Raw genomic sequence first — 10,212 nt, forward strand, 5'->3', positions numbered from 1 at the left:
AGAAACCGGTGGTGCTTGCTTTGCAAACGATTGCCAAGCACCCCTCTCTGCGCAGACTGGAAACAATAAAGATTGAGTTGGATCCTCCACCCCTGTGTGTTCATTGGCAATAGCGCACCGGGCACGAATTCACACTGTCCGTTGGGGACAACAGGTTGACAGTCATTCAGGTAACTGGCCTGAAGCATTTAATTAGCAAGAATATTCAGCTGCATAAAAGTTCGCACCCATGCTAGATGGTGTGCCACAGCCTCATTACCCAAACTTTATGAGCCTCAAACTTGAACACAGGTCAGAGATTTGGACATAGACACAACTTTAAATGTTTTTTTTACATACCTCTAGGTAGCAGGGGCTCATGAGTGCTGCGATGCTGGGGCACATGCAGCATCCCTCAAAAGCACAGGGGGCTCTCCGGCACACTCAGCAGCAAACCCAGAAGTGAACCAGAAGCATTTCCATTCAACATTCACATCCTGCGGGCAGTGGGCTGCAGGGCCCCCTGCACCTCCCTGGATCAGTGACTGGTGCCTCCTGGGTCTGGGGGTGGGCACCCGGGGTCATCCCGTGGCTGATCACCAAGCCAGGGAGCTCCCTGGCCGCCCCGGAAGTGGACCAGAAGTAGTTCTGGTCCACTTCTGGGTTTGCTGCCAAGCACATGGAGGATGCCCCTCCCCCCTGCACTCCTGTGGGATGTTCCATGCGCCCCAGCATTGTAGTGTTCACAAGCTGTGCCTGCTACCTCAAGGTATGTAGAAAAACCATTTGAAACTGTGTCTATGTCCAAATTGCTGATTCTCCAAATCAGCATTAAATCTTCAGATTCTGATTCAGCCAAATTGAATCAGGGACAGTGATCCGAATCAACGAATTGAATCACTGTCCCCGATTCAGGCTGAATCCAAATTGAATAGGACCATCTTCGCACACCCCTACGTAAGCATGGTTAAGTCCACAGCTGAATTGGCCATTTGGATCATGAGCTCTGCTATCTAGAAGATGCTGGCAGTATGGTTAGTGCACTTCTCCACTGCAGGACTTCTTATACCTGGATTTTTCTGTACTGGATTTCCTAACTGTATCAGGTTCACTCGTGGTACCTAGGTCCACTTGTGGCAAGAGCCCAGAACACACTACTTGGATGTTGACAATGTTTTAAAAAGTTGTGTTTTTTGTTTGACAACCAAATTAACAAATTGTCCCTTGCATTATTAGGTGTTGAGAGTAGTGCCCTTCTCTCAGCCTGTATCCCCATGCTGGAAGTAATTAGGCATGGTGTTTCTTTCAACAATGCTCTGATGGCTGTGGTGTTCAGGAGGCTAAGTGTCAGAGACATGACTGGGATGTAGGAGGTCAGGATTAGGGGGTCCCCATCCAGGGGATCAGGACTGAGAAAGTTTGGGGAAGCTGTCACTGTAACTGCATCTCATCCCTCTGGTGAGGAGGGAAAGGAAGAGCAATTATGGAGCAGCAAAAAAAGCCTTTTTTCCCCCACTCATCCCTGTTGGTGCCTGGGGAGGCTACCCATTGTACCACTCTAGTCATGTCACTGAGCTGGTGCCACCATGTCTTCTATCTCTACTCTAGGCCTACCATATTTCAGCAAGCAACCTAGTAAGTTCTTGATGGCAAAGCAGAGGGCAGATCCAGGCTTGCCCCTACTGGGCTACAGCAATCAATGTGCAAGCTGCTGATTTTCCCTTTGCTATTCTAACCAATTATATAGCCTGCCTATCCAACACCACATAGCAAACAGCAAACATAAGGCTACAAAGAAACAGAAGGCTAGAAAGAAATATCAGTGTTGCAAAATTTAGAATGATAGGGTACAACATCAATGAAACATGCAAGGGACAAGCTGACCATCCAAACACAGGCTCCCACCACCTTCATTCAGCATTGTTTTGCATTTGAGTCACGAAAAATTTTGACCTCTTCATTTACATGTTTTACTGTCAACTCTGTTACCAGATTTGCCCATTACTTTGGGGTGTGCTCATTTAAGGGATATGCTTCTAGGGTCTTGGTAATTCTGTCAATGTGCTGCTTGAGTTACTTGTGTTTCTATACAGAGCTGTATATCTCCCTTCTGCAAGTCCTCACCCCCAATAGAGCTATCTTGCAGGACTCAGTTTCAATGGGGCTGGGTTCCTCCAGTCACCAAATCAGTCATACACACAAACACACACAGATTAACGTGACATGCCTGACCCAGCCGGGTTGATCAACATGGACAGGCTGACACCCTCATATGCCAAGAATCAGTTCATCAGAGCAACAATAAACTGCAGTCAGACACAAGCACACAGTTAAACAGAATCCCTCTGAATCCAGCTGGGTGTCCAGCTGACACCCTCATGGACCAGCATTCAATTCATACGGGCACGTCCAAGTCAAACTGGGTCAATCAGCCTGTACAAGCTGATCCCCTTATGTGTTTCAAACTCAGCACGTCCCAATCTTTGGCATCTTGATGAGCAGACCCCACAGTATTTTTGGGCTTCACAGGGATCTTTAGCCTAGGTAAAAGAAGTGTTGCTGCAGAGCACATGAGGAAGGAGAAGTAGAGAAGGAAAAAGGTACCCAGTTACTACCAGTTAGACTATAAAAGTTATTTATTGCTAAGTATATGAAATATATGTAATAGTATTAGTGGTAATAGACATGCAAAGGAAAGACAAACACAAACAATTACAATACTACCCTGGTTTCACTAAGTATTTGGGGAAACTTAGCTCAAGCTTAACTAATACAGTTCAGGTTCAGAAATTTATGCCTAGAGAGAAAAGAGAGAGAGAGAGAGCACTGAGATCTCGCCAGTCCAAGGCACTTGGGTCTCAAAGCTGACAGGTAAAGTTCCTAGCAAAATCCTTGAAGGGAAACGATATGTTCTTCCAGCGTCCCGAGAACAACAATGGGTGGTGTCAACGCAAACACTGCTGCTTTTTACAGATTTTTATACCCTCAGTTCAGCTGCTTCGAAGCATTCTCAATAGTGTAAATCATTATCTTTTCTCCTGACAAGGGGTTATCTGGTTTGGAACATCTCAAGAAACTGATTGATAATCAGGAAACACATAAGGTTAGGGAGTACTCAGATACTTGGGAGCCAGCTTGAAATTCCTATGGATGGCAGATATACTGATGGGATATCTCATGGTTTCTTCAGAAACAATAGATAGCTTGCAGCATCAGGGTTTTGGATTTTTACTTGTTGTGAACAAGCCTCAGCTTAGCATGACTTTTCCCGATCTTACTACAGTCTTTTAACAGACTTAAGGCAATTATTGGAGTGTGTATAACCTTTGGGCAGGAAGACATCCACCAGTCATCCCGGGAAAAGTATGGCAACACCTGTGGTCAGGACTCCAACGGGCTGGGCACTGTGATGAACCCTTTACCATTGTTCAAATGTTGCCCATACCCCCTCTGACTCGGTCTCTTGCATCAGCATTCCCTAACCCGGCAACCGAGTTTTAGTCAATCAAGTTTAAATAGGCCTCCCATAGTGGGGTGGGGAATGTACTGGCCGAGATGTCTATTAAACTTAGAGGTGTGTGTGTGTGGGCAGGGGGGGAGGGGGAAGTCCTTTGTAAATCCACATTAGAATTGGTCTGATAAATGCTGAGCTGGGTGTGTGTAAAAGTGGGTTGATTAGCATTTGGAGCATGGATTCCCCATCATGCCGCACTCCCCTGCTTCTCTGATCCCAGAATTCACTGCGGTCTCTGCTTCAGGCTTTCTGTTCTCCATTTCTCATGTAAATGTATAGTCATCTGGTTCCATCTCGGATGCAAATGAGACCTAGGGCAGTTGTTTCACTCTTGTCACCTTTATCTGGAGAGTTTTAGGTGTGTCTCCCACTGCATCTTAATCAGTTTCATTTGGGGGGGCGGGGAGAATTCTTTGTGAATCAGACAGGCTGTGTCCTGTGCCAGGGTTCCCCAGGGACACAGAGCTGAGAGGTAACAACTCAGCATGGTTTTCATTATTAACATACTATATGATTTACAGGTCTGTTGGTAAACTTATCAAGCAATTTTGGATTATCATGACCCGTGCCTAACTTGATTTCCTCTAAGTCAGTAATCCAATTTGTGGAAATGGTCATGATTCCTATGACCGAAACCTTGTGGACCTGCCCATCAATAGTGAGGCTTTGGATGCTTGACTACTGCACCACGTGCCAACTTGAACTCTCTCAATCTCTTCTTTTTCCATCACAGTTACATATTCAACATCTTGCTGACTGAACACCTGAAAACATATTCAACATAAAATACTCATTGGGACACATGATACATTTTGATTAGAACAAACACCTGCTGACACATCCAGGAGAAAATGAGCAAGTTGGCAAATGGTGTTATACTCAAGTGGCACATAGTGAAGTGGTTTCTATGCAGGGTGGAAAGCCATTTGTGCCCTGTCTCTGGCTCTAAGTCTGGCCAGTCAAGCAACCATGCAATAGGGATAGTTGGATAGATGTTTTCTTCTTTACATTTCCAAGGCCTCACGTACAAAAGTCACAAGCTAGCAGGGAACCCAGACCTAAGTGATACACCCACCATGGGTTTTCCTCTGGGGATTTACCCCTCTTGGCCACTTTCCAATTTTCATATGCTCTCTTGCATCAAGCCACTTTGGCCTTGTGTGCTTACTAATACCCATTAGATATTTTGTCCCAGATTGTATATTTCATGGGTTAGTGTTTGCACTTTTTCCCTCTAGAAGGGCCTTGTAGCAGGCTCATGGGCACAAGGGCAGCCATAATGCCTCTTGGTGCCTGTGTGGTTCCTGCCTGCTTCTGAATCTATTCATCACCCTCCCTCAATTACTTGCCCACCATACCTTGTTCTTATCAAAATTTGAGTGAGAGAGGCTGCCCATGGGCCTTCATCTTAATAATTTCCATACTGGGTCTCTGCTGGACCCACTGGTCCCTCATTCAGCCCCTCTTCTCTGAGCTCTCACACTGCCTGGTCCCACTGCCTGCTCCTCTAGGCTTCCAGACCATTGTACCACATACATCCTGTTCTCTCTGGGCTCCTGGATGCCCTGTCCTATGTGAATCTCCCCCTCTCAGGGCTCCTGGATACCCTGTTCTGCCTTTCCTCCCTGTTCTGGACCAGTGGACCCACTATTCTGGCTCAAACCCTCTCAGGCCTCCCTGATCCCTAGTCCCACTCCCAGCCTCCCTGATTTCTATACACCCCACTGGGCCTCATTCTCAACCTGTGGGCACCTGCTCTCCCTGCTGGTCTCCACTTTCTCTGGGCTCCTGGGTTACTGGTTCTCTAAATCAGGGGTGGTGAACCGGGGGTACGTGTAGCTCCAGGGGTACTTCAGAAGGCCTTAGGGGGGAAGCATGGGTGGGAGGGGATGGAGCACCTACATGCATCATCTTGCGCTGCCACGCAGGCATCACCCACCAAGCCAGATGTGGAGGGCAGGGGAGCTCACACATGGTGGCTGCTGCTGCTCCACGTGTGGCTGCATGCCATCCTTCCCCAAACCCTGCTCCACATCCAGCCATCGGGCTACACTATTCCACACGTGGCCTCCAGAGGTACAATGCTCCAAAAAGGTTGAAAACTAGGGCTGTACAAAGCTTCGGTCACTGATACGATTCAGAGGGGATTCGTCCTAATTCGGCTGCTGAATCTCCAAATCTGAATCAAATCAGGAGACCCATTAACCTCTCCAAATCCAATCAGAAGTCTTTGATTTGATTCAGAGAGATTCTGAGAGATTTGATCATTTGGCCGTAGATGCAGCTTTATATGTTTTTTCTACATGTCAAGGTATAAGGCGTGGCTCATAAATGCTAAGATGGTGGGGCAAATGGAGCGTCCCACAGGGGCACGGGGGGCTCCCTTGCATGCTCAGTGGAAGACCCAGAAGTGGACCAGAAGTACTTCTGGTCAACTTCTGGATGAGGTGCAGAGCGCATAGAGGGCACTCCCCCTTTGCTCACCTAGCTTGGCGACTGATGCCTCCTAGGTCTGGTGGTCGCACCCAGGGTTGTAGCATGAACTGAACTAATGTAGCTGATGATAACATGGAGTGTAATAATAGTGAAATATAACCATGTTAGTCTTATACTGTAAGCAACTTGAAAACTCCATTTTGTATCCTCCTGCCTGACATAAGTGAATGAACTCCGCATAGCCTTTATGTATGAGTGTGTGTAAAAGGGTAAATCATGAGAGAATGGAATAGAGATGAGAAAAGAAGATTTACCTGTTTATGTAAGCAACAAGGCACCGAATGTAAGTTACTAGTCAGTAAACTAATTAATAAATGGCTGAAGAATCCCTTTTAGGGCACAAAGAATACAATGTGGAAAAGGAATGATGCATCCCACTCTACCAGACAGGCAACAAGAATGCTTCAAGGCTAAGATAAGCTGAAGACAAAAGAAAAACAACTGCTAAAACAGAATCTGGGTATGAAAGAACCCCCAAAGCACTGAAACAAAGGATTCCAATCCCTATAAAAGAACACTTTGAAAATGCCAAGCTGGGTGAGTCTCTTTCTCTACTGCTGTTTCATTGGAGCACAGATTCATCTGTTCATCCTGCTCCAGCTATTACCTTCAAATCTGCTATCTTCAAATCATCATCATCTATGCAATAAGCCTGGGTTGGCCACCTTGGGCTGATATTGAGCAACTATTGCTGGTAACTATATCTGGTGTATGTGTGGATGAAATGGTTGTTGTGTATGTGTATGCCTGTGTATAATGATTTGTGTATGTTTGTATGAATGGTGTGCCCAAACCTCTATGTCTAACTCATGTGACCAATAAACACAGCACCTTGCCTTATCCCCCTTTATAAAGTCTTATTCATGATTTGAGCAATTGGCAATTTGAGTAACAGGGTCCCCCCATGGCCGATTGCTGAGCCAGGGGAGCACGGGGGGTGGGGTATCCCCGCGTGCTCGACAGTGGACTTGGAAGTGGGCCGGAAGTACTTCCATTCCGCTACCAAATGCACCTCTAAGTGTGCAGGGGACCCTTCCCCCTCCCCTCACCCGCCACTCCTGTGAGACGCTCCATCAGCCCCATCATCACAGCATTCATGATCTGAGCCTGGTACTTCGAGGTACATAGAAAAAATGTCTAAACTGTATCTATGGCTGAAACACTGCTTCTCTGAATCACAATTGAATCTTCAGGTTCAGATTTGGCAGAATCAAATTGGGACAGTGATCTGAATCAGGAAATTGAATCACTGTCCCCCAAATCGTGCCAAATCTAAATCCGAATTGAATACTGCCCACTTCGCACAGGCCTATTGAAAACCCCAGCTTTAAGAGGACTTTGAGCCTGCCCCATCTGGACTCAAAATTAAGCCACCAGTATAACTTAATAAAGCAGTTAGGCCCACTCGCAGGCCCCAATCTCTGCAAGGGACTAACATAAAATAAAGGCCACCTGCATGTAAAAAGGCGCCTCTCTTTATCACAGTACCTTTCTCTTGTTCTCTCTTGCCACGATCAATTCAGGAGCCCAGATGTTGTGCTGCTAAGAATTCCTCTCCACAGGACTCTCAGGACAACAAGGCCTAACCAGCTCAAACTCAGTGTTCATATAATTTCAGCCTGGCCTGCTGCTGGTCAGTTGAGTCCTTCATCCACCCTCTTGGCCACCTGCAAGTGGCCTTTCAGGCTGTTGCCCTCTTAAAGGAACACACAGGCCCAAGTGCCCTGTTACAGGCCTCTACTCAGGCCACAATTCATACTGTCACTTGGTGCATTTCAGCCTGAACATTATTAATGACATGCTGACTCTACAATCCTTCCATTCCATGGACAGCTGAGCTGTTTAGGTCATTCTTTACAATGTCTAGGTCCATGGCACTTCAGACTCCAGTGCCCCAACTAAACTACTCCTAAACCTTGGCCAGTGCTCTCTCTCTCTCTCTCTCTCTCTCTCTCTTTCCTTTCAGGTTCTGAATACCAGTCATTATCCTGAATCCGGCTTTCACATGATTTTCTGCACTTACAATGGACAGTAAGCTGGATTCGGCAGTGTCCTTGTTAAGAAGGCTAACAGCATACTGGGTGGCTTTTGTAGAAGTGTTGCCAGCAGATCAAGAGAAGTTATTATTCCTCTCTACTCTGCACTGGTGAGGCTGCCACTGGAGTATTTTGTCCAGTCTTGTGACTCCCACTATAGAAAGGAGGTGCACAAGTAGAGTCCAACAGAGGGCACCAAAAATAGTTCAGGTGCCAGGGCACATGGTTTTTGAGGAGAAGCTGAGGGAATTGGGCATATTTAGTGTGCACAATGTGGTGGCCGGAACCAGAAAGGATACTATCATGAGCAACAAATATATGCTCTTGGAGACATCCAGGCAATTGTTTAGTAGTTAAGATTAGCTAATGGAAAGCTTGCAAGTTTGCAACCCACAAGTGGAATTTGTCTGTCACAATTTAGCCAAAGTGTTGAAGCTAACTGTTTGCACTGATCATAAAACTGACTAGGCCCCAAAAATAAGCAGGATTACAAGATTAGCTGATCTAACACGTTTTTTAAAGGTCAGCCATAACAAGATCTGACCACCTACTATAGCATATTCCTAGGAATCCAAGGAATGACAAACCAAGGGGTTAAGCTTGGGCAGGTAATGCTAATTTCAAACCTCAAAGTAATGTGGTGTAATTTGCTTATTGGGTGAACTCAAGTTCGGGCAGTAAACTTTCATGATAATTTCTAACACCTTTTGATCCCATAGGGTAACAGCTATAGGGCAAGATTGTGAGTGGCTCTAAAGCCAGCAGATTAGCATAAGTTAAAGTATAAAGGAACACGCATGTCAAGTGACCAGTTAAAAGGACGGGACAGAAGGACCATCGCTGTACCAAGCCTGGACCCCGGACTCCCAGTGTGAGCGAAGACCAGATCCTGACCAAGGGACCTTCCCGGTGACCCCTTGGACAGCATTGATAGGCAACACCTGACATCGCTGGAACAACTTGGTGCGCACTGGCATAGAGGGACTGCCGATAAGTTGCCAACCCCATGTGGGAACTCTTTGTCATTCTGTCTATCTGTTATTATTCACTATTAGCTCTTTATTACTGTACTATCTATTTGTCACATTAACCTTTCTGTTAACCATTGTATGCTAAGCTATAAGTAATTTGCCTTTACTTCACTCCCAACTCGCCTCCTCAATCCCAAAACCAGCAGCCTAATGGCTGATACACTCACAGTGCCTAGCCAGCCTGTGACAGCACAAGAGAACACTAATGGGGGATTTAATAGCAGCCTTCAGCTCCCTGAAGGGTGGTACCAAAGAGGATGGAGCTAGAATGTCCTCAGTGATGGGGGATGACAGAAAAAGCAGCAAAGGGCTCAAGTTGCAGCAAGGGAAGTTTAGGTTGGATATTAGAACAAACATTCTCACTAGGAGGGGGATGACGCACTGGAACAGGGTACCCAGAGATGCTGCAGAATCTCCACTCTTGGAGATTTTTAGGAGCTGGGCAGACAAAGCCTCAGCAGGCATAATATAGGTGGGGTGGTCTTGCCTTGAACATGCAGTTGCACTACATGACTTCCTGAGGTCCCTTCCAACTCTAATATATTTTCACTCCAGGTGTCTTGGAACATCAAATTAAACACACCATGAACAAAATGTGACCGTGGAAGTGGAACAGAAAACCATGGTTAGTCAAAACTGTATACCGTGGTAGCCAAAATGGTATACAGAATATTATCATGGATACGCAAACCCATGGTTGGCGAAGGAAACCTGTATTTTCATTCTGTGTGTCTTTGAACAGCAAATTAAACACACCAGGAACAAAATGAGACCATTGAAACAGAGGCTCCTACCACATTAACTCCTCACTATTCTGCGATTTTGTCACAAATTTCCTTGACCTCTTCATTTAAGTATTTTACAGTATACTTACCATCATTTTGTTTATTAATGCAGTACACGATTGACCTACGTATGGTATAAATTTATCATGCAACTTTGGAGTATCTTGACCCATGCCTAACTTGCTTTGCTCTAAGTTAATAGTCCAATTAATGGAAATGGTCATGATTCCTATGACTGAAACCTTATGGACATGGCTATCAATTGTGTGGCCTTGGATGACTGACTACTGCACCAGCCGTTTCTCTCTGTCTCTTTGCTTTCCATCACAGCTACATATTCAACATCTTGTTGACACAATAAATAAAAAACA

The sequence above is a fragment of the Alligator sinensis genome, unplaced genomic scaffold (assembly GCF_000455745.1).
Source record: "Alligator sinensis unplaced genomic scaffold, ASM45574v1 scaffold79_1, whole genome shotgun sequence".
In the NCBI taxonomy this organism is placed as follows: Eukaryota; Metazoa; Chordata; order Crocodylia; family Alligatoridae; genus Alligator; species Alligator sinensis.